The following is a 23,441-nucleotide window of genomic DNA, read 5'->3' as shown; positions in this document are numbered from 1 at the left end:
TCCCACATGATTGTAAACCCTCCGAAATCCAGCTTTACAGCAGGAACACAGGACATGTAGAAATACAACCCAAGTACCTTAACCAAATGCAGTCTGCATTACTGTCTCTTTCCACAGTTGATTCCTTAGCTAAACAAATGAAAACCAACCAAAAATCAGCCAAGTTTCTCCCCGATATACTCAGTTTGGAGACAGAGAAGGTTGTTCTTCCAGATTGCACCCCACTGAAAACCCGAAGTCCAAAGTCAGTGAATTCTGTTTGTCTTCAGACACATGATTGAAACCCATTTGCTCTGTGCTGGCTCAACATTATCAGTAGAAATAAACCAATTTTGAGTGAATCGGTTACAACGTGTGGCTAAAAAGGTTCAGTTTCTACACAGGGAACTTCCCTACAATAAAACAACCACCACGACCCACAGAGTAGTTTGTACAAGCTGGAGCGTTGTTTATCCTCCCAAGTCCTTTTTCTGACCTAATATTCTAATGGAGGTGGGAACAACCAGGTTTAACATCCATAATTGATCTTGTTATTCCAGAGCCTTATACAATGTGAATATACCACAAACCATCGTGACCAAAGGGGTGGGGGGCTGGGGGAGATACCAGCAGTTGACTCCATATCCCACAGAAACCAATTCCTCAGCATCTCTTGGAGAAACTCTCTCACCCCACCACATAAGTCATTCTCAGCCTGGAGAATTTTGTGCGTTTTCTGTCCTGTGATTTGTCGCATACAGGTGCAGAAAGAGCCACCCTGAGACTTATGCTAAGCAGCCCTTGCTACAAGACCGCTGTAGTGATGCCACTGCCAGAGCTGGAGCAGTACTGCGACGGGCAAGAAGAAAAAAGCCTGCTAAACCAGCAATTCACCCACATGGCAAGCACATACCCAGCAACAGGCACCAAACTGTCTTGCTAGATTGCTCTATTAACAGAAGCCATGTTTAGCACACCGGGCTACTGAGAAGTCTTTCCATGCCTATAAAGTTGCCAGTATTGCATTGATTGCTTTGCTACAGGGATGCTCCTGCTCATTTCCTTCTTGGCAAAAAGCACAGAGCAGCTAAGACTCCTGCCTTACCTGTGATCTAGCAATCCCTTTTCTCCCCGCAGCGTAACACACAAGCAGGCTTTTGAACGCTGCTCAAAACTAAACCATCTGACAGTCAAGTGTATCATGCCTCAAGATCAGAGTCACACCGAGTTTATTTACAGCAAGTATTGTACTCATTTCAGCTGGGAGGGGAGAGTGCCAGGGCTCTTCATTCTCTTTCCACTTTTTTATTGCTTCACAAAGCAAAGAAGGAATAACGACTGTGCCTAGAAGTCTCCAAAAAATCGCAAGGTAATCTGAAGAACGAAAAGTGAAGATACTTAAGACTGAACTACCCATTTACTGCTTGCAGCTGAGGAACTGGGTTAATGGTAAGAGGACATTTAGGTATAACTATTGGAAACAAAACAAGTTCAGAGCAGCAGCTTGGTCTAACCAGCTGCATCCAGGGCCCACCAAGCATTTTAAAGCTAGCTGGAATCGCTGTCTCCTCCTTCAAACTGGACTAGTTCTGAAAAACTGTCTTGACAGCTATTGAACCCAAACCAGATCAGAATAAAGATAGATTAAAAAACCAACACTGGTCCAATTTTCTGCTACAATAAAACCACTACCCAAACAGCAAAAGCAGAAGAGAGTTGATGCCTCATTAGTAAGAAAATAAGCAAGTGTGTTAACAGCTGCATTTTCTGTAATCATGCAGCTGCAGCATCTGTCTCTCCCTCTCTATCACTTGATTGCAAGTGAAATTAGAAGAAACTAGTCTGGGACACCCATTCAAGCACCATTTCCTTTCCAAAGCTTCACTACGGAGATGCACTCGTTCCAAGGAGATGATGCCAAAAGCACAGAAATTTAAAGCTTTTAAGGCTCCTAATCCATTTGGCACTTCAGTAATATACAAAGAGTTACGACAACACCGATCTTCTCCATGCACAGCATCATTCTGTCGACTTTCAGCCCCTGTGTTACTTGAACAAGTTATATCCATTTAAATTGGCACAGCTTATGCTATGACAACAGCCTTATAACTGGAAGTATCTGGAGGATTGGCTCCTTTCTCCCTACTGCTTTTACAGTCGAGTAATTCTCTGTGCTATAAGGAACGTGTTGCATGAAGGAAGCCTCCCAGGAGCTCTCAGAAATCCAGATAAATCACAGGAGCGTCAGGTATCCCAGGCTGAATTACCAAAATGCTGTGCGAGTCCCATGAGCGGAAGCATCGTTTCAGTCTCAAACATTTAGAAAAACTCTAATTGTTGCAGGCTGCAATTTGTCTTCCCAGGGTCCAGCCCCGATTTTTCTCTGGAGACCCATCAAAAGCTCCATCATCCACATGCTCCAGAGAAAACTGTTTATACAGAGCTCATTAGACTGCAGAAAAGGCTTGTTTCTCTCTCTCTCATTGGCACAGCCCTAACCATTTGCCAGCACCTCCTGAAAACCACATGAACACCGCACTGGAGGATGCGGCCCATGCCTCCGTAGCATCAATAAAGCCTGCAAAAAAGATCTGGGGCAACTCTCGCACAGTCAAGAGAGGATCTGTGGAAGCTGTATGGGACTACACACTGCTCCACTCCCTGGTCCAATACCAGTAATTACAACTCCATTGCGAAAGCCTGTGCTCCAGCCACATAGCTGGGAGTGCTGCAGCACATGTGTGGCTGTGATAAATTACAGTGCTCAAACAACTGCAATTATAACCCCATGCTTTAAAACCAGTAGTGCTACACCTGTCTGAAAGCAATGGCAAGCTGAGAGCGAACCAGGCTGGGGTGCAGTCCCTACTTGCAGGGCTGACCACTTGAATAAACATGAGCTAGACCTGTTAACACCCCCGGCAGAGCAGCTCCCCAGCTGATTTCTTGGGAGGGCCTGTCCTAGCCTCGATTATCTGGTTTCAGATCTTGCCTAGTGGCAGTGCTCTGAAGCGCTTTGCGGGGAAGCCAAAATTAAATTTCTCTGGCTGTTCTCACACTCTCCACAGCCCCAGCAAGCAGTGTTCACAAGGAAGAAAAAAAAGAAAAAAGAAAAAAAAAAGAAAGAAATCCCTGCTGCACCACCAAAGCCCGAGCTCGGTGCCTGACAGCCGGATGGCCAGGATCCTGCTCAGCACCCAGAGCAGGCACAGCACCCTGGGCAGCAGCACTCCCCAAACCCCAGCTCTGCACTCCCTCTCTCCGGGCAGCGTTTATGCCCAGCACGGCCACGCAGCTTGCCAGCCCTGGGGAAAGCGGCCCTTTGAAAGCCTCAAATGCAGACAGTTGGAATTCAGAATTCCCTGATCAAAGCAATTTGGAAAGCCCAAAGAGGCAGGCTGGGTGGGCAGGGGAAGCATTTCGCATCCCCTGACCCCCTGCCATCGCCATGGCAGAACTACCAGCGAGCAGCAAGGTGCGAGCCCACGCTGCGACCGCTGCACAGCACAGACATGCCCACAGCTACAAGGAGGCTTAGGTTCAGACTTTGACATCTTTTGGCAAGGGCAGGCACATGCTTTTGGAGAAGAGATTGTAGCAAGAACTGTTCAACTAACTTTGCTTGCTAAGTTTTTCATTTAGGAGTAAGCTGCTTAATTCAATTCACATCTAGCTGAGAAAAGCCAGCTCTCTCAGTATCAGTGGAAAAGAATGATGTACAAGTCTAGGGGAGAGTAGGAAGACATTTCCTCAAAATCAGTAACAAGGTGCATTGTTTGGGAGACTAATGCAGAGCACATCGCCTTTCCAGAGAGGCACCAGCTTTCCTTTCGCCAGTAATGCAGCTTTGTAGCATCGGTAATGTTACGTTTTCAGCGAAAGGCTGTCACTTAGATTGACTATTCAGTAAATCCTATAGTAAGAAATAAATGTGGGAAGTAAGGTGTGACCTCAACAACTCAAACATCAGTCACCAAAACCCAGATCAGGCTTTATAGCCACAGTCTTGTTTACATATTTGCCTTAAATTAAAACCAAAGTTTCTGAATGCAAACCCTTCACTGAACACTTATTTGTACAGCCATGACCAACACTTGCAAACCCACTTCCTAGAGCCTATAAGAACTAAAGATTTCCAGCCCCAGCTGTTGCCACAAGCCTTCTGCTTGTGACTCACAACACAGCAGCGGTGTCCGAACATCTGCAGAAAGTTTGGATGCTTTTGCTGCTGTCTGCAGCCTTGCCACACAGCACCATGAAATTGCTCCAGGTGAGTTCAGAGCTCACAGCACTGCCGGTTTCATTCTCACTCTCTGGGGGAAAGATGCAAAAGCTGTGCTTATCCACAAGCAAAGGCACCCTCACCTCCCCCAAACTCCAAACCCATTACAAACCCAGCAAAAACTGGAAGCAGTTGGGGATCAGAATTTTGTTCTACCTCCTTATATTGCTCGGATGGAGAAGATTACCATCTTTCCTCCTTCAGAAAGGACACATTTCTTTTGCCTTTTGACAAGAAAAAGAGGGATGCACCAGGATGAGAACAAAACTTTGAGCTAACAGACACCTTAAGGCTGACAGAATACGCACCAATTTCTGAACAGTATTTTAATCCTGCATTCATCACTTGTGCTTCCTACAAAAGAGCCTCATAGCTGTAGCAGCAGGAACCCACTGCCACTCCAAAGTTTTCGGCCAGTAGCCATTGACTTTGGATGTTATTCTGCAAACTCTATCTGTTTGTGCACCAAGCAGGGACTTTAGGGAAAAATAATACACAACCATGTCATTAGAGACACAATCAAACAAGCATACACACAGAAGGCCAACCCCCTTCTTGAACAGAAACCACCTCTTTGCCAGTGCAAACACTGTAATTATTCCCACAGTGCAAAGCCCACCATCGGCTTCTTGTCTCTCAAAACAAATGTGAGAAAAAAAAATTGAAAAGTAAGAAGTGAGAATGATGGATAACCAGACCCAACCACACTGCTGCGATGCAAGCCCAGGTAAGGCAAAGGAAATCCCTGGCATTTGCAGGCACAGGCAATGAGTACATGGAGGTGGGGGTGAAAAATCAGGCTCAACTTGTCTCAAGGCTGACAACTTTGAATGAAAGCACTCACGCTTAAGAGACGCTTTGACACTTGGCCTTTGCTGTAACACTCCCCAGTGAATCAGTCATTAAGGCTTCCTTTTAACGAAGACAGGCAGAGTACAGAGATTAGGCAAGATGAGCCCTGGAAAGGATGGGGGTGTATAGGCTGGACCACCTGAGAAACAGGCTAAAGTTTACACTGATTTTACAATTCTTCTGAAACATCCCAGAGAACATCAGCAGCGACTACTACTACACATAATGTAATGGATATATTAAATATCACAAGTTTACAAAGAACTGCCTATTAGAACTTTAAATAGGTTCCATGTAAAGCTGCCTATGTGACAGCTACGCTAACACCACCCTGTAAGGTATCTATAAGTAGTCTGAAAAACCAAGTCAAAAATATTCCAGGACAGCTTTGACAGTTGTGTTTTTAGAAGGAGCACAAGCTTTGCCAATCAAGTTAATCAAGGTTTAAAGAAAAAAACACACCAACCAAGCCCTGCTCATCTGACTTTCCATATATGCAAAATGCAAACTAAATTCCTTCACGGCAGAAGGCTGAGTCTGGTAAAATATCAATCATATGTCACTTTGCTCAGATAGCTCTGGCACCAGTCCTGGTTATACGGACAAAATGGAATAACAAATTATTTCCAAGACTTTATTTTGAAGAACAAGGTGCAAGATTTTTCTATAGTAAATATTAAAGCTCTTCTATATATTAAAATCACACTCTTCCACGACCGCTTTAGGAACTTCCTCCAAGCTGCTCAGCTTCAATAATTCAAGATGCACCGTGATTTCATGTATTACACGTGCATCTGCAAAACTGTGCTGCCTTTGGGAATTTCAAGGGCAGGTGCATCCCTGCCAGCTCCTCTCCATTTCACAAGGCTGTCGCTGCCACCCTATCACAGGATCTGGACATCCCTTCTCCTCTCTCCAGTACGCCTCCCTCCACAAAGGTCTCCATTCACTCTCAACTCTTTTGACTATAAACTGTCAGCACAGCACCCCTGAGATTCAAAGACAACACGTCACTACTCAACAAGCTCAGAAGTTGCTTTAGGGGAGAAAAAAAAAACAAGGCAGGAAATTCAGAGAAGGGCAAGGCATTCCTTCAATATACCATTTAATTAACTATCCTAAATTCTGACCCAAAATGCAACTTCAAGGACTTTTTTTTTTTACACTTTAAGTAATCTTCATCTTATTTTCGTTACCTCAAAGCATCCCCTCAAAACTATCTGACAATACAGTACCCCACCTCTATGTCTGAATCCTCGGCATTGGGGCTCCAGGTACTGCCTCTGTTACCATCTCTGAGAGGAGTGCACAAGAGAGACCGCATTTTAAAAATTTAACAGGCACACATGTTTATAACCTCGACTTAAACTCACAGAAGCTTTAAACCCAGGCAGGCAAAAAAAGGCTATGCTAAATAACAAGTTCATGTAATATTTTTGAGGATTTCTGTGTTCTGACTCATCCTCAGCTGAAATACGTTGAGCAAAACTACCTCTCCAGACCAACGCTGTAATCTGAATGTATTTTCAGTTCTAGAATAAGTACTTAAGACAGCATCATCTTTCATTTGGAAATACCTATTGTCACTATGCGGTTTTAAACTTAGTTTCACATCAATTCAACCTCAACTTGGTCCATACAAAGCAAGATGCGCACAGAGCAGAACACCTTTCTGGGATTTCAAACTTCTTCCGTCACAGGTTTTTATTCCTCTTTATATTCAGAGTGTACAGACATTTCAAAAGAAAATGCACTTTCTATTTCTTTACTCTCACTTCCCTACCATCACCTGAAATACCAGCATCCTCCACACACCTCCCTAGCTGGGGACACAGGTGACGGAGGACTACTCACACTGAGCAGTTTTCCATCTGGGAGCTTCACTCCCAGTCCAAAATCCCAGTCAAAGAAAGGCTTTACAAAACCCTCATCCCCCCCAGAATCCCTGTAACCAAACGCTCTCCTTCCCCAGACACATTATAAATTACAGTGCCACGCTGAACGCTAAGCAGAGCTTAAACGTGAAGCTGGCTTTGCTACATTTGAACTCATGGAATAAAAGTTCAGATGTGACTGAAGCATAAGACATTGTCATCAAACTGGGCAGAACTGCAGGGCTAGAAACTGGGAGCTGTCTATATTCCCACATCTTGTGGCAGCACAGTTACGACCAAGGTCAAACTGCCAAGCTTCACTAAACTTAGTGTAAAACCTTGCCTCCTTCTTTTTAACACAAGAGCACACTATTTATAAATGAGTACAAGGCAAGTGAAAAAGTTCCTCTTAAAATTTCACAACTCCGCTGGTTTAACGTATTAGGTCAGTCAAAATTTAGCACAACCAAATGGTGCTGCAACACCTGATTTCTCAAAGGAGAACAAGGTTCTTAATTCCTAAGGTGGTGTTAGCACACTCACCTGTAGGACCAAATTCAGACAACGGGGTTTTTTGTTGTTGCCGTTTTATTTTTTTGAAGGGCAGTTTGTTAATTGATTCTCCATTAAGGGAATTAGCAGACAGCATGCTCTGGTGAGGCAGCGGGTAGAAAGGTGCAAGCCAGAGAGGCTTGGGGAGTCAGTGCGGAGCATGCGGGAAGTCCCACGGCACCGTCATCCTTGTGCGGGAAACTGAAGATTTTAGTCTGGAACCTGAAGTTATTAATGTCTTCATCAGACCAGCCTGAACCTCCACCAGCCGTTAAGTGCTCTAAGTTAACTGCTTGGCAATTACACTTTTCATTACTAAGTAACTAGCATGTCAAGTTTTTTAAGTGCCCAACACTTCCAGAATTATTAGGGGCCCAGGCTGGGCTGGGGAAACCCAAGCACGGTGTGCGGACCGTTCACCACATCCAACACGGTGGCTACCACGGCACTTCTGGCCAAGGCAAAGGAATCACCCTCCTCTGTGCAAACTTGGTTTTGATAATTTAAGCCCAGGAAAGCAGAGGGACTCAATGCCTGCATTGCCAAAGGTCCCAAGCAGAGCTGGAAGAACATTTCCAGTGACCAGAGCTGGCACGGTGTTGCCATCAGAAATCTGAGACGCAACTCTCAGGCAAGACAGTTGGATGATGTTATATATCTCCATACAAGAACTGTCAAGTGGTATTAAAATAACAGAAACCACAAGCCAAACATCGGCAATTCAGCCACCTTTGACAACTAGAAGCCTAATCACTGGAACACCGCTTCCATGAGAGCCCATTTAACTCCCATCGGAAGCTGGCCTAGCTCCTTCATCCTTTACCCGTATCGTTAGAGGTACATTTGAGTACACACATTTGCTTGCGCCCCAGGTTTTGATCAGTCATGGCAACAAATATCTCCTTTAAATAGACCGGAAGGCATTTGCAGACCTGCGCTAGGAGTGATTTGTTTTATATTCACTCATTAACTTGCATTTATCTACCTACACATGCATGACATTATTTGGCCGTTCAGAAAGAGAGTGATTAAACACACTTTGCTTCCACAGCAATGGGTACGGTAAGACATTTTCAGTAAGGTAAGCCATTTAAATTACATCACACCAACGTACTACTTAGATTTTGTTGCATCTTGCACAGCTGGAAGGAAAACAATTTTAAAAAGTCAGGAACAATTAAGAACAGTAAGTTACACACTATCCCAAGAGCTCTGGACTGAACAATGTGGGGGGTTGGTTGAAGAAGGGCCCCCACGGGGCACCGCTGAGGTTATGCTCCCTCAGCTGCAGCACAGACACCTGCCTCTGCTCCGTCACCTTACACGGACGGCATGTCCCAAGAGCCACACGTGAGTAGACCCTGCTAAGAGCAGCTGTCTACAAGAAGGAATATTTCAGAATCATCTATTGAACCTGCCCAGTTACTGCCACTTCCTACATCCAGTGCTCTGCTGTAGAAGCAAAGCACTGGGTTTTGCGCCTCAATTATTCTCAAGCTGGTCCACAGAACATCCCCGTGAGCCAGTGGGGGATAGATGGCCTAAAGAAAACCACCGTACGGTAGAATCAAACATGGCCTTTCCCTGAACCTAACGATTCTGTGACAAAACAGAACAACAGACATAGCAGGTTCCCTGGAGGCTGAAACTATTCAATATTTTATTAACAAGTCACGTAGTATTTTATTAGCAAGTCACAGACTCACCCACAGGTAATACTTCGAGAGGCAGCAAGCGAGTCAGAAGACAAGCTATGGGTTCACATATGATCTTGATGGACCGAAGAAGCATTAAAAAAAATAAAGAGTCCACCACCAGGGAGAGATCTACAACCTGCACACCCCACAGGCAGGAATCATCAGACACACAAATGCAAAATGGGCAGCAGCCAAGAAGGTGGCACCCTGCAGAAAGCAGCTAAGGTTTATTGAAGAGCACAAGCTGGATGAGTCAACAACATCCCAATGTCGTGAAAACAACTCCAAACATCATCCTGGGGTAGATGCCCAGGAGTGCTGCAGGTCAGCCAGGCCACGCGCAGGGGGAAAGGAGTCCGGACGGGAGCAGGCTCCAGCTGGGCCATGTCTTCCCGTGCTGTGCACGACACTGCATGAGCAAGGGAGCAGCAAGGATGAAGGACTTGGAGGTGACCAGTGAAGAGGTACAGGGGCATACATCATGCAATTAAGAAGAAGAAAAAAAAGGAGGGGGGCAGAAAAAGGTAGAGAAAAAAGAGTTCATAACATGTATGAAGGTGGTGATACGGCATTCTGCATTCTGTAGGGAATGAGAGGAGAAGGAAAAGACTTAAACTGCATTTAGGGAGACTTAGAAGTCTTTTCCTACATCTTTCCTTCCCACCAGGCTAGGAAAAGCAAGATAATGCCTAAAGAAGCTGAGGTTAAAAAAACCCAATAGTTAAAGGAACATCTGTTAGCAATGTTTCGGTACAATTTATCCCCTGCCCCACAAGCAGGGCTGACCATGACCACTCTAAGGTCCTTCTCTATACCTGCTGCTGCCATGGGTACAGATAACCTGGGGGACATACAGCTAGCAAAGGCCCTTGAAAGTTTGATTGTTGTGTTCGCTATTTGAGTTAATTAAATTAACTATTTGTTAAGAGCACGCACATTCAGTATTGCGGCTCTCCTCAACTTCCACATCCATCCAGAACCACAATTTCAGGCTAACAGCACTTCTCATAAGCCTACACTAAAAAAAGAGGCTAGTTAACCCACCCCGGCTCCATACCCCACTGCCATACCGCATGCCACACGCCACGAGAGAACCAGAAGCCACTCCGTTCACACAGAGCACAGGCATTTTCTGGCGCAGATAAACTCCTGAGCACCAAGAGCTACAGTTGGCTTTGAGACTAAAGCAGATTCATTACATGACTTCCAGCTTCAACACAAATCTCGACTACAGTTACTCTTACTTTATTCATACCCGGCCATTTCAGATGCAAACTTGTGCCTGCAAGTGGGGCGCATATATTCAGTTGCTCCCTAAGCAGAGGCACCATCTCATCTCAAGGGGAACCCAGCAACAAGTCTTGGAAGACTTCCATTTTCACATGAGTGCAGGTCACCATGAAGCCAGTGTGAACTCCAGAGGATAAACCATCACACCTCTGGCAAAAGAGCACAGTTACAAATTCATCTCTGGAACTGCAAAGCATTTACACAGTTCAGCCTAGTTTTATGGAAATGTCATGGGTGCCTCCAACTGGATTTTCTGGAAGGTTCCTTGAAGTCAGGCTGTGGCTTCAAAACATCTAAGCGTGTTGAGTACTGGGGACAAGAATCCTACAACTGCTATGCAAACTGCTCTTCACAAATGACTGCTCTGATACTTTGAAGACACCCCCCATGCTTCCTCCAACTCTGGCTTCAAGGGGAGTATATTTGTAACAGGGAACAAAGCAGCAAAGCTTTTGAGGAACTCCTAGCACTGACAAGTAGAGCAAAAAAAAAAAAAATCAGTTTGTCTGCTACAGGAGTTGAGATGTTCAACACATGGGACAGATGGGTGGGGAAGAGAAAAACGCCCCCATGCATCCAAGTCACTGGCATAAGAGCACCAGGGTAAAAGATGCAAACTGTTACAGAGTTATGGACTCCAGCAGGCTGGGGTACAAGCAGACAAAACCTGAAGCTAGACCATCGTAAATCTGTCTGGAGAAGCGATCAGAGAAGGATGCCTGCAGCTGCGAGGGCTGCCAGCTGAAGCAGAGCCAAAGTGGCAGCGGGAGACACTTGCAGCTACTGGTCGAACGGCAAATGAACTGGTAGAAAGTTTCCAGGAGCTGCTAGAAGATAGAAGAAAGCTCCACAAGCTCCACTTTCCCATGCTGTGCCCAGACATGGAAGGGTAAACAGCAGATAAGGAGGTATGCACTACAGACCTCCTCTCCACCTAAGAACCGTGCTGCCATGCTATCTCAGCCCCAAGGACAACTCCCAGTACTCGTGCCTAGATACCCACCTCCCTGGAGCTAGTTTTGGCTTTCACAGACCAAATCTCTGCAGATTTGATCCAAAGAGGATCTGATGCTGGACAACAGCTGCAAAGAGCTTTGAGCTGCGGAGTTTCTGCCTCATGTTGCAGTTACAACGCACAAGGATACAATATACCCATGCAGGGTAGCCCCCAGACACCAGAATTTCAGCTCCTGCTTCAGCTATTTGTCACAGTAAAACATTTTAAGTTCAAGGGTGCTAGAAGCATTCTTTAAACTAAAATGATGGATAATATCCCATTTCAGAGCTCCAAAGTGAGAACCTCGCTACTCACTTCAATAACAAAGATAAACATTTTATTTAATGGCTATATTAACAGGCAGAAAATACACTTCTCTCCAAAAAGCAAGGGGGGCTTACAATTCTGGCTTCTGCAGAATTTAAATTCCCAATTAAAGATGAATTCCTCTGAACGGGGGGGAAAGAAAAAGAAGCCCTCATCTCTCCTAAACAGAAACAGAGTGCAAATTCTGCCTTTGAGTTTCCAGACTGCTCTGCTGCTGCTCACCTTGCTTACAACTCTGCCACGTAGCACGGGAGCCCCGGCTGAGCTGGGTGATGCTTCTCAGAGCCCCACAGACACAGGGCATGCCACGCGTCCCGCTGGTTCTCTGCTGTGGTCGACACGGCCCGCTGGCTGCATATACAAACGGTCACAAATGCCAACAAACCGATGCAGCCTTATGCTCACTCTAACCTAAAGGCTTCCTTTCCTATCTCTGAAAAGCTAAGCATGCTGGAGCTGGTAAGCGTGTGGAAATTCTCATGCCTTGGGTAAAAGATGAGCCCTCAGGGCACTGCAGCACCTTCAGTTGGTCTGAGTGATCAGAAGCAAATATCCAAATATTCATCCGCTTTCCTGCTCCTCAGGCAATGCACATCACTGCTACCGCCCTCCAAAACAGCGCAGAAATACACCAGCGTGCAGTATTGAGACGCTTTAATACAACCAGGACACTGATCTTTAATCTACCTGAACACTTTCAATATTTTATTATTTTTTTTGGTGGTGGTGGTGGTGGTGGAGGATCTACATATATTAGATAAAGACTCCTTTGGGTAGAAATGAGAGCAAGCATTTACAGCTTGCTTTGTTCAGCTGAGGGGCTGGACAGGTTTTTATACAGCTGCAGGAGTTTTCCAGCCTGCTAGAAAGGAAAGAGAATTAGGACCGCGCTATACAAAACCATAATCTATATGGGGAAGCATAAAGCTCTTAGAGCTGGAATGAGACCTCAGGGGCAGCACCTGAAAACACTTCCCCTTTTTTTTTAATTTTTAAATTGACTGTTTCATTTACACACAACACAGACTCCTTCAAGAGGAACCATCTGACCTCCAAGTACTCTAAACACTTTTCTATATAGGGTTATTACAGCTAACTAGGTTTTAATCATGTTTAAGTACTGAAAAGTAAAAATGCTGCTGTTGCGCTTGCTTCCCTGCCCCTCCATGGTCCATTTCTCACCATTGCCTCTGATGGTTTCCTTGGAAACATATGCAAGCTTAAATTGGATTGACATTCACTTAGTGGACAGATGGAGTTTGGAACAGCCCAGTGCCTGAAATTCAAGGCTGAGTCTTGGGATATGTCACATTATCAGTACAAAATACCACACACACAGCTCCCCAAATGCCCAAACTTTGTGGAAAGGTTAAGGATCACCTAATTATTCAGTAATGAGCTTCGAGGTGGCATCTCAGGCAAGGTCAGAGATTACCCATTGTACTTGCATGAAAGCATCAGGCCAAGCACACGACAACATTTTTGTTTGGAGGGAAGGATTTAATTTTTGTTAAGCACTAAGAAAACAGTTCTTAAGCTCATTAGTGGTTTCAGGCAGGACAACTGATGCAAATCACATGTATGCTGAGCGCAGACAAGAGCCTTTCGCAAGTAGTGATGCACTATCTGCACTGTAATTATGCTACCTGCATCAAAAACTTCAGTGCTAGGCTGAAGTTACTCCTAGTGAGCGATGCTGACCCACAGCCTCCACGTAGAGCTGCAGCCCCCTTCTTCCCCAGCACCAAGAGGGGCAGGGCTTTTAATCCCACCTGTCTAGCTCCAGAGGTGTCAGGACTGCAATTTCAGCAAAGCTGGTAATTTATTCTGAAGTGGGAATTATTCCCTGACTCTTCTTCCACTATATGGAAAGAAACAGAAATGCAAAAAATGAAAATGTTTTTGGTTTTTTTTTTTTTGAAGGCTGGCTAAACAGTACTTTCCCAATCACGCTATCTGTCCTCCCTAACAGTATTTGGAAGGATTCACCTCTCTGCAACCAGAACACAAGGACAGTAGAAATTCCAAACAATACATTCCTAGAGATCTTTCATGAAATCCAGCATCTAAGAAAGGGAAAGACAAGATGACAGGGCTCCCGTGAGAGGAGAGGGGGGCAGACAGCAGTTCGTTACATGTTCTGCCTCGCCAGGCGCCCTACCCAGCACGTGCTTGGTTATTGTATGTACCGCCCCTAGATAATTAGGGATGTGCGAGAGTTGGGGTTACCAAGTGATTGTTTAGGGCACAAATCCCTGAAACTTCTGTGCTGGCTCACTTCTGTGGCTCATGCAATTCGCTGAAATCTAAGGAATTCCCAGTTTGAGATTTACCTGCCCAAGTAATCAGAATTTTCATACCTGTCCTGCCACCGGGCGTTTAGCCAGGATTTTAAGAAAGTCTCTTCTCCTCTGTCTACACATGATTATAGCTGCTAAATCCTTTCCCTTTGCTATCTTGCTAGCCTTGGAGATATCTGCTGTGTCGCCTTACCCTGAACCACCCTCCAGCCTTGGTTTCTTGAACTAATTTTGACTGAGCTACACAAACAAACCCGAACATGCGCTTTGCATCTGTTTTTTGGGCGCACCGATTTATCTTTAACTTAAAAACAACCTCCTGCTCCCACTTGTTTCCTCTGCCTTCCTGATCTTCCATGTTTATCAATATGTGATTATTGATGCTTATTCCTCACCACCTGCATCCTCCTGGGTGCCTTTCCATCCTTCCTCTGCAGAGGGAGATGCCTCAGTGCCCCTCTCCACACCCTCCCCCCCCCCCCACCAAATCCTTTTCCTTTTTATGGTATTCCCAAGCCTAAATCAGCAAGAATGTGCTCAATCTGCCAACTGCCCTCATACTTACAGCAAACGATCGTATAACACCGTCGCTCTTGCCGAGCCTCGAGCCCCCCTCCATTTTAGGGTTTAGCTAAAACGCTCTTTAGTTTGGAGAACTTCCCGGCAGGATTCGGTGCGAGGTGCTTCCCGGCTTGGGCAGCGTCCGCCTGGCTGCCAGCAACGTGCTGCTGCAGCTGCTCGGCCGCGCTCCTGCCGCGGCACCTTCTCCCTTCCAGCCTGCAAAAGTCAACTCAACCATCTTTCCTAGCATGCCTGCAACTCCCCATTTCTTTCTCCGCTGCCAATTTAAGCCTATTCCAGGTATTCCGCAAGCCCTCGAAGATATACAAAGATGACAAGCAGCAGAGGATAATGCTTTTACTGCACGAAGGCAGGCTAAAGCTCGCTATTTTCAGTGCTTTACACAGGCCACAGCCAGGAACAATAGAAGGCCATGCATGGTGTACGTATGAAGCAGCACAGTTCAGCGATGCCCATGGATCTCGATGCTTCTTTAGCACTGCGATTTCATTTAAAGGATGATAATTCAGACAATGAAAAATAAGCCATCAGCAAAGCTGGTTTATTCAAATCAATGCTAGGAAAATGCCTCTCTTTTTATTTCTAAGAGCATCGTAAATAATTTGAAATATTGATACACAGGCAGTCACTAAAAGCCAAAATCTTTTATTAAAAAAAATAATAAATAATCAAGCCTGCTGGGGAAAGCTGTATAGTTTCAAAGCTGAGCATGAGAAAGCCCTTCAAAAAACTGCCTGAAGAACAATGGGTGCCAGCAAGCACTCCTGTGATGTGGCTTACAAAGGGGGAGGGAAAAGATAATAAAAATCATAATTTTCTTGTTTAGGCACACCTTTGTTCAAGAGAACTGGGACACGAGGAACACAGCAACTGGCAGCTCTGAACCGCAACATCATCTTATTCCTGAACACGACACATTTAACAAACCCCACGCTCTTCAATGCCAAAATCACTCCAGTTCAGCCACACAGGAACCCACCTGCTTCGCAGGCAATTTCGAAAAGCTCTTACACAGGGCAGCACCCAGATTGGCAGCATGTTACAGCAGGAGAGCAATCCCACCCAGGCTGCGTTATACCCCAAGCAGGATGCACGCACCCCAAAGCCACCCCTCTGCCAGCCACTCTCCAGCACCAGCACGCTGTGCACCACCCTAGCATGGCACCCAGAGTGACAAGCTGACACCCCACTGATGCCACCAGGCTGTTTTTCACCACGGTACTAGGCTGCAGGTGTTAGAGCAAGCACCTCTCCAAAGCCTGTACCACAAGTCTCTAAACACGCTTGGAAATTCAAATGGCAGAGGAAGGAGAATTGCAAAACAAATGATGGAAAGCAGCCCTCAGCAAGAATTCAACTGAGCATCTTTAATAAAGATGCGCCTATAACCCAAGTCAGATTTTTTTAAAAAAGGTGATAAAAGCACCATTCCTGGCCATGCCACATGTGAAAAGCATAGACATAAGGCCCTGAACACGCTGTGCTCTCAGTGAGCTGACACACATTCCTTCCCCACGTTAATAGGTGTTTATTTGCCATGCTCCCCTGCCACCGCACAGCGCAGCCACCGCACACGACTGCTTGGTGCCACCGGCCCTCCGGCACATTGCACTGCTCATTCCCACAGTTTTTAACTGGCCCAGGAAAGACACATTCAGCTCCCCATCACCGAGAGGCCGTTTAACACCTGCCTCAGCAGCAGGCTCACGCCCAGCAGAACCCAAGCAAAACCCCAAGGCATGCCTCATCTTATTTTTGACTCACATGGAGTTAATGACCTCACACCCTCTATGGAAGATTTCATGAAATTCAATGCACATCAATGATTAGCTGAACGTGAGAAAAATAACTGCTTCTCCAGGCAAGTTGCCCCCGTCCTCAGCTACAGAGAGCAGCGCTACCATCCCTAGCTGAGGGGCTTCCACTACAATTTAACTAAAAATATTATTTGGAAATTACAGTAATATAATATCGATAGTTCAGGCATTTTTTTAATAAGAGGGTCAGGTTGCCTCCTTTGCTCAGCTGACTGCACTTTCTACGTCTCACCAGCTCTCCAGACTCTCCTATTTAGTATGGGTCTTCACCCACACTGTAAGAAAAAATAACACGTAACATTAATTAAATTCCAACAGCACAAACATTGACAGGGGACAGAACAGGTGCGAAAAATTAATTTTAAATCAGATTTATATTTATTATTATTAACAACATCTTTTGATTTAACTTTTTAAATTATCAGTCCCTCATTTCACTTCACAGCAAGGTAAAGATTTCTACAATGCTGCTGTTCTGATGCAAGATTTTTTTATTATTTTTTTAACTCTGATACAAAATACCACTGCGGCTTGCTTTATTCTACTTTTCTTATAATAAAGCTTCACGCTAGAATATCAAGTCTGGACAGTAACTGGATAAAGGCCTATTGCATTGTCCCATACAATCACATTTCTTCCCGTCTTCAGAAATAAACCCAGTAGTATTACATTTAAGAGCATTTAAAGAATATCAGTTGCCAGTGCGAAGGCTTGGAGGGTTAAATTTTACTGGCCTTGTTACAGATAACTCACTCAGGGTAGCAATCTGGCCATGAATTTTAATATTTTTTGTCATAAAAAACATGCCTTTGGTCCAAATGAAAGAGGAGGTGGCTGCACTGGGCAGCTATAGCATTTCTGAAGAACCACCCCCCTCTACCCAAACACCTCGCAGCTCTCACGCTGAAGCAAAGGGCACAATTCCTCTCGAGCACCCCCTTTCCCCCCTGCCCTTAAACGTGGTTTGTATCCCAAAACCACGAATACTCCCCAGCCTTCACACCGAGAGGAAATACCTGCAGACAGACACGAGTCTGCAGGCGCAAATACAGCCAGCTGACTTGCAGCTCACCTGTACCCTGCCCGTAAACAAGCACAAACACACTGCCAGGTGAAGCAGAGAAGCAAACCAGACAGTCAGAGAGCCCTGGGATTTGGAGGAAAGCCCTGGGGACCATCGAACTTCCCTACCCTGGCCCACAACAGCCCATGGCACAAAGCACACAGCTCATGTTTGAAGCTATTTTTGGTTTTACAACTTCTTTGGGGTGTTTATTTTTTGGGTTTTTTATTTCCCAGTTATCTGAACTGCTGTTTCATGTATTATTAACAATATGATAGTTGTGACTTAATTAGTTCGGCTGCTCGGGCACAAAGCAGAGTTGTTCCCGTTGTTACTTCCACAGGGTGTATTGCCATGGTTAACTGAGTATTAGATGGGGCAAAAAAGCAGCTCTGCACAGCTCCTTTGGATGCAATATTTGCACATCTGAGCATACCTGTCTATTTTCACAGCACCAGATACAATCATTCATTCATTTTCTCATGATCTGAACTTAATGCCAAGCAGTGAGCGTGCCTTTGCTTACGATTTCTAATTATTTTTCAGTTGTTTACTTTGGATAGATTTGCTGCTAAGGGCTTATTTTCAGTGCTGCAGTAGTATTAGAAAAGCATTTGCTGAAGGGTGTATTCCCCCAAAATAATCACCAAGCACTATCTAAATCGGATATCCATAGGCTGTACCAACACACACATCCCACTGTCTGTGCAGCCCCTGAATCACACGGTAGCAATTAGCACCATCACATCAAACAAAATTAGCTTACGTATTCTGCCCAGAGAGGTGAAAAACCCAAATAAATAATAAGGCTGTCAGCCTGCAGACAGAAAGGTGATGCAGATGACTGGCAAGAAGGACAGAACACCCAACTTTAGAGTAACTGATATAGTTAGATAAGAAAACCTCAGCAGCTTCTGAAATAATAACATTTCTGCTACAGAACCAGGGTTGTAACTGTTCCCCCCCCCAAATGCTACATCGCTAGGTGGTATTATACTGTTCTGAGCTATTGCCATCATCAACCCACAGTGAAAAGGGCATCCAGAAAGGATCCACTCACACAAAGTTGAGGCAATTATTTTCACCTGCAGCTCTGGTGTTTTCCAGCTGATTTTACACCTAGGAGTGATGCTACGCTTCACTGTGGTAGCAGCGCTGTTCTGGTCGAGAACAGCAGTTAGAAAGCCTATGCTGCTGCTCCATTTAAAATGCTACACTGAATTCATTAGGAAAACAAACAGAAATCAATGTTTAAATCCAAAACGTCCTGTTAAATCAGACTAACACACAGTTTCCTATCACAAGCAAATATTTAGACAGTTCCAGCTGAAGCCTGAGAACGATTCAGGTAGCTAGGACATGACAAACGTGAAGGATGGTTCGGGATGAATATGTTAGCAGGATATTTCCGTTAGAGCGATCAGCAGCATGTTGGTATTTAAATCACATTAAGATTTCAAAAGCATCAGTCTATCATACAGTTCATGTCACCCTACCTCTCACAACCGTAAGGACTGGAAACCTTAAAATAAAAACCTGAGACCCCAGAACACAGTCCTGCAACCACAGCACCAACGATCACACAGAGCCCGCCAGTCTGGAGCAAGCGCTTTCCAATTGTGGCAAACTGATGGACAGATCAATTAACCAGGCTAGCAAAAGCCCAGAAAAGCCTTTTGCTTTGAGGTTCGCCTGCTCCTGACAATGATGACTTCAGATGGAGAGCGAGCACGAGGGGCAGCTGTATTCTTTAAAACAAAACAAAACCAGAACCTCTTTCAGATAAGCACTGGTGGAAAGAGAGAGGGAGGAAGGGGGTGGAAAGGGGCGGGGGGGGGGGGGGGGGGGGGGGAAGTGTGGAAGAGAAGGCAAACAGAATAGATCCCAAACGCTCGGATTTTTCAAGTTTTCATGGCTGCTCTTTTGAAAGAGAGGGGGTCCCTACGACTGCTGGCGCCGGGGCGGGGAGAGAGATGGCGGGGCTCGGGCATCCCCGCATCGGCGACTGGCTGTCGAGCAGTAGCCCGGAGAGCACTTGCTAGTCTGCCGAGATCTGCCCAGTCACATGTGCTGGCTCCTGCGCCTTGTAGAAGCAGCTGGAAAGGAGGGAGCCAGCGGAGCTGCCTCCATTAGGAGCCACCGCTACACAAAAGGAGAAGAGGAAACAAGCTCTCAGCCACCCGGGCTACCGACAGGAAAGGAGAGGTGGTCAGGGCCAGGGGAAACGCACGGCAAGTGCGGCCGAGAAGAGACCGGGGGGGGCTGAAACACGGTGAAAATGAAGAACTCCCCCGCGGTCCCCCCGAGCGGCAGGATGGCACCTGCGCTCGTAGGGCGACACCTCACACAAACCACGGTGAAGTCGACGAAGTTGCCCGTTAATTAACGGGCGCCCGGGCGAGGGGGCTGATTTCCAGGCTCAGGTTTGGGGGGTCCATTTCCCCCCCCAAAAAAAAAAAAACGCCAACCCGCCGCCACGTCCACCCTGGGCAAACTTCCCCAGGGGCAGCGCTGGCTCCGCCGCGACTGCCGCCCGAGCCCCGCGCCCCGGGAGGGCCCGGCCCGGGGACAGCGGCTCCCAGCCCGCGCTCCCGCCGCCTCTCCCCGGGAGGCGCCTCCAAACGGCGGCGTCGGGACCAGCCCTCACCCTCCCGCTGCCCGACCCCCCGGCGGCAATAACCCCCCACGCACATACACCCCGGTTCCGGCCCCGTAACTCGCCCGGGCCGGGGCCTCGCCCCCCCCGCCCCGCCTGTCAGGCGGCCGCCGGCCCCGCCGCCTTTGTCCTGCCGAGCCGCCGGGGCCGGACGGGCGGCCCCGAGGGAGGGCACGCCGGGCCGCGGCTGGGGGCTGCCGGGCCGGGGGGGGACGGGCGGCCGGGGCGGGGGTCAGGCCGGGCCTCGCCCCCTCCGCACTTCGCAAGTTAACGGCCGCCGCGCGTGCTCAACCGCCGCCCGCACCTGAGGGCGGCCCGGCCCGGCCCACCTGCAGCCGAGGCCGCTTCCCCGCGGGGCGCCGAGCCGCGGCCGCCCGCGATGCCCTCCCCGGGCTCCCGCCACCGGGGCCGCCCGCCGCCGCCGAAGAAAGTTCCCGGTAGCCCCGCGCGCCGCCTCCCGCCCCCCCCACAACCGCGCCCCGGGGCGGCGGCACCTGCTCCCGGCCCGCCGGAGTTACCGGAGGCGGAGGGGACGAGGCGGCGCCGCGGGCTCCACCGGACGATCGGCACGGCCGCGTGGGGACTCACCGGGGCGCGCTCTCGCGCCGCGAGGCTGCCGCAGGCCCCGGCTGGGGAGAGATCCAGCGACGGGAGCCCTCCCGGGGCGCCCGAGTCCCGGGCTCCACGCTGCTGCGTCAGCGCCGCCTCCTCCCGGCTGCGGGATGGGGATGAGGCGCCCCCGCTGCCGCCGCCCGCCCTCGCCGCAGGGCGTCGTGATCCGGCGCGGGGCGGGCGGGCGGCGCGCAGAGGCCGGGAGCGGGCGGGCGGGCGCCGGGGCCGCGGGGAGGAGCAGGAGGCGCCGCCGCCGCTCGCCGCCGCGAACTCCCCGCAAGCCGCGAGCCCCTCCGTCCTCCTTCCTGCTTCCTCGTCCCCAGCCAATGGCCGCCCGCCGCTCCGCCGCTCTCTCCGCCGCGCCGGCCAATCGCGCGCGCTCCTGCCCGCCGCCGCCGCCCAATCGCCGCGCACGTCACCGCCCCTCGCCCCCCCCCGCCCCGCCCCCGCCCCCCCCCCCCCCCCCCCCCCCCCCCCCGCCCCCCCCGGCCCCTCACCGCCCCGGCCGCTGCCCCGGCCGCCCGCCGCCTGCCGGCACCGCGGCGTGAGGGGGGGCCGCCCCCCCCACCCCGGGGCGACCAGAGGGGGGGGGCACCGACCTGGGGGCGCCGGGGGAGCCCCCGCGGCGGGCGGTTTCCCCACAGGACGGCGAGCGCAAGGCGCGGCCCCGCGCCCTCCTGTCAGCGGCGGCGCGGGGAGCGGCGGGCACCGGCGGGTTCCTCAGCGGAGCCTCCGCTCCCCCAGGCGCCTTCGCGCCCCGGGGCCGTTACCGGCACCTCCCGCCCGGCCACCGGCGGCCTGCGCGGCCCGGAGGGCGAGCGCGGCCCGGCCCCGCGGCCCCGGCCCGGCGAGGGGTCCCGCCAGGCTCGCCCTTGCCCCCCCGCTCCCTGGAACCGGGCCCGTGCGCCCCAGCTCCGGGAGAACTTCGCGGCGGCGGGGGCTCGGCCGCCGTGCGGGAGCGGGGGCGCGGGCAGCCGCAGCCCGGGGGGCAGCCGCCGCGGCGGAGGGGAGCCAGGCAGGGCGCAGCGTGTCCCCCATCCCGCCCGCCGCGTCCCGCCACCGGCACGAGGGGTCAAGGACCCTCCTTGGCTGGTCGCTCCCCCCGCCGAGCAGCACCTAACCCGGCATGGGTGAAATGCCCCGCTCCTTCGGGGGGGAGGGAAAGCCAACCGGGAATTACCGGGCATCCCAGAGCTTCCCCGTGCAGCCTGCCCCCACCGGGACGCGTTGTGCCCTCGCCGGGACATGGTCTGCGGGGACTCCGCCAACAGGCCTGAGACACGGCAGAGATTTCTTCTTCCCAAGAAGAGCCTAACTCTCTGTATTCTCCTGAAAAACATGTTTAAAATCCTAAAGGAGACGCAACAAGCCTTGGCAGGTACTGAATCAGCAATGTCTCTTCAGCAGGACCACAGTCCCCTACCACCAAACCTGTCCATTGCAGAATAGGGGGGGGTTGTTTGTCCTGTATCTTTTAAACCTCGGAAGCTTCAGAGGAGCAAGCAACTAGCACATGGAACAAGCAACCCAAAGTGCACAGGGAGAAAAAAACACACACACGATGAGTTAAACTCCCAGCTCCCGAGGGTCTGCTTGAAACATGTCTAAACTACAGCAAACCCCAACATACTTTCTCTGCCTTGTTCCTGTGGTCCTTGATCCACAAGGACCTCACAAGCAAGAGCAAGATCAGCCACAGGTATGACCTTTGGCAGGACCCAGATGCCACACGAGAGAAGACTGAGAGAAAATTCAGCTGTTTGGAGACACTGAATCAAAAAATGTGTGGTTTCCTTTATTTGCAAGTTTGAAGCTGAAGTCTCTCTTCCTTCCTCTGGGTACGAGATGAGTGATAAATCCAGCCGTTCCCCGCAATCAGGATTTGCGAGCTCCGAGCAGCAGCGGCTCCCACACGATGACCAAGTAACACTGCGGACAATGCAGGCTTGGCAGCACCGAGTTCAAGCAGGCTAGCACATGTAGGAAAAGGGACCAGCACTTTTTTCTTGCCCAGCCAAACTGTACCTGATGGTATATCAGTGAATGTGAGCTGGATGGATAAATTGTGCTCACCATCGTGTTTCTGGAGTGCCCTAGGCGAAGAGGAGGCCCATCGAGAGGGTCAGGGCTCGGCACAGCAGTCCCCAGCAGCAAGCACTGCATCTGAGCGTGACATACAAATAAACCAGAAGCCTGCCTGAAACAAATACCAATCATTGGTGATGCAGCAGAAAAGAACAGAGCTAAAATAAATAACCTGAACAGCTACAGTCCTGGAAGCCTGCAAGGACAATGTGCAGTAGCATCAGCACCTTCCCATCGTAGCAGATCCCCTGTTTTAGCATACTTGGAATATAACCCTGTGTGCTTATATAGGACTGAACAATAAGCTTTCCTGGCAGTTTGGGCAGCATTCAGATGGGAAACCACTCATGCAAGAAAGTGTTTATGAGACCACCACCAGATCTTTACCAAATGAGAAGTCAGCAAACATGCTATGTACCCAGCAGAATACAAGAGGTGGAAAACCAGGGATGTCTCATGGATCTCACTGAAGAGAC

General features: G+C 49.0%; 1 protein-coding gene across 1 annotated transcript in view; it reads right to left on the bottom strand.

The window, feature by feature from the left end:
* Positions 1–21,190, bottom strand: part of BAHD1 (bromo adjacent homology domain containing 1) — a 40,487-nt gene extending 19,297 nt beyond the window's left edge. Inside the window, exon 1 of the mRNA XM_040608975.1 lies at positions 20,857–21,190. The gene's annotated coding sequence lies outside the window, so the exon portion shown is untranslated. The remainder of the gene's footprint in view (positions 1–20,856) is intronic.
* Between the last annotated feature and the right edge of the window lie 2,251 nt (positions 21,191–23,441).

The sequence above is a fragment of the Falco naumanni genome, chromosome 10 (assembly GCF_017639655.2).
Source record: "Falco naumanni isolate bFalNau1 chromosome 10, bFalNau1.pat, whole genome shotgun sequence".
Taxonomy (NCBI): domain Eukaryota; kingdom Metazoa; phylum Chordata; class Aves; order Falconiformes; family Falconidae; genus Falco; species Falco naumanni.
Note: the sequence above shows the minus strand (reverse complement) of the source record. Positions and strands in the feature narration are given on the sequence as shown.